Source organism: Sinocyclocheilus anshuiensis, unplaced genomic scaffold (assembly GCF_001515605.1).
Source record: "Sinocyclocheilus anshuiensis isolate Anshui unplaced genomic scaffold, SAMN03320099.WGS_v1.1 scaffold1151, whole genome shotgun sequence".
Lineage (NCBI taxonomy): Eukaryota > Metazoa > Chordata > Actinopteri > Cypriniformes > Cyprinidae > Sinocyclocheilus > Sinocyclocheilus anshuiensis.
In genome coordinates this window covers 907848-909233 of record NW_015548202.1, presented here as the reverse complement: position 1 = coordinate 909233, position 1386 = coordinate 907848, and the positions used below count along the sequence as shown (strand labels likewise).

Sequence of the window (1386 nt, the reverse complement as noted above, 5' to 3'; positions counted from 1 at the left end):
AATAAAGGCTTTTTATTTAGAATAAATTATGACTGCTACTTATTCTCAAGGAAAAAAGTCTTCCCATAATATATCAAATATGAAATGTTATTCCTGAAACCACGTTTTACTTTTAACGATTCATTAATTAAAATATTATGCAGATGAATCACTATGTTCTATGATATATTATATCTTTTATTTATCTGGAGAAAACCACTATCCCAGTTTTTAGAAAAATATTATATTATATTATATACTTGCCTGCATTCAGAGAAAAAAATTATTTTTAAAAATCTGAACTTTTTAAAATAGTTATTATTAAATAATAATATTATATTAGATACTTTTATGCATGTGGAGAAAAAATAAATTTGGTAAAAAATATATGCTTAAAAATCTAATTAATATATATATATATATATATATATATATATATACACATTTATATATACTGTATATATGGATGCAGTCAGAGAAAAAAAAATTTAAAAGGTTGATAAAAGTATATATATAGTTTTATGCATAATAAAAAATAATTTAATTTAAAAAGTTTCAATAAAAAATACATATATTAATAATAATATTACTCAATTTATTATGAATAATACAATATCAATATATTATATTACATATAATCTTTATTAATAATGAGAAATGTAATTAAAAAACATACATTCTTAAGTATGAAGCCAACATGAATACAAAGATTACATTTCTAAAAACTGTTATAACTGTTTCCACTGCATGTTTTAAACTGGGGCTTTAAGAGATGTTTCTATCCAGTTTCTCTGTTGACCTTCAGAGACTCTCAAAGTACAGATCACATATGAAGCAGCACCATCTGATGAACAATTACACAAACACATTACACAGAAGAGAGAGAGAGAGATCAGAAATCAGCCGTTTCTCGCGCTCAAACTCGATCCAGCGGACGAGTCGATAAATCCTGTTCAAAGCTCACAGCTTCTGCGTTACATAAACGATCTTATCACGGCTGTAAATGTGCCAAAGCTCCTCCTCAGTTTGACGAGAACAAAGAGACTCATCAGCTCCTCTGAACTCAAACAGCAGCAGTCATGAAAAACCTTCATTATGATCCCTGCCCTGCGTTCAATTCAATGCAAATCAAAGAGAGTTTGACCATACACAAACTGCTTTAAAAGGCAAAAATACAAAATATAAAGTATATAAAAATAAGATTAAACGTAGTTTCTGATTTGCATTTTAAGGCAAATTATATTTACAGAATGCTAAAGCATCTATAAGAAAGCATTTCAAGCTCATCTGTGAGTGACTTCTACTTAACATGAGTAACTTGTAGCTTTACAAACTAGAGTTTCAAAGTAGCTTTAACACTGCTGGTGTGTGTGTGTGTGTGTGTGTGTGTGTGTGTGTGTGTGTGTG

At 28.2% G+C, this 1386-nt stretch overlaps 1 protein-coding gene across 4 annotated transcripts in view; it reads right to left on the bottom strand.

Annotated features, from left to right (window-relative positions):
* The window catches only part of wdr7 (WD repeat domain 7), a 141354-nt gene that overhangs the window by 15130 nt on the left and 124838 nt on the right, over nucleotides 1-1386 (bottom strand). The window lies entirely within an intron of this gene.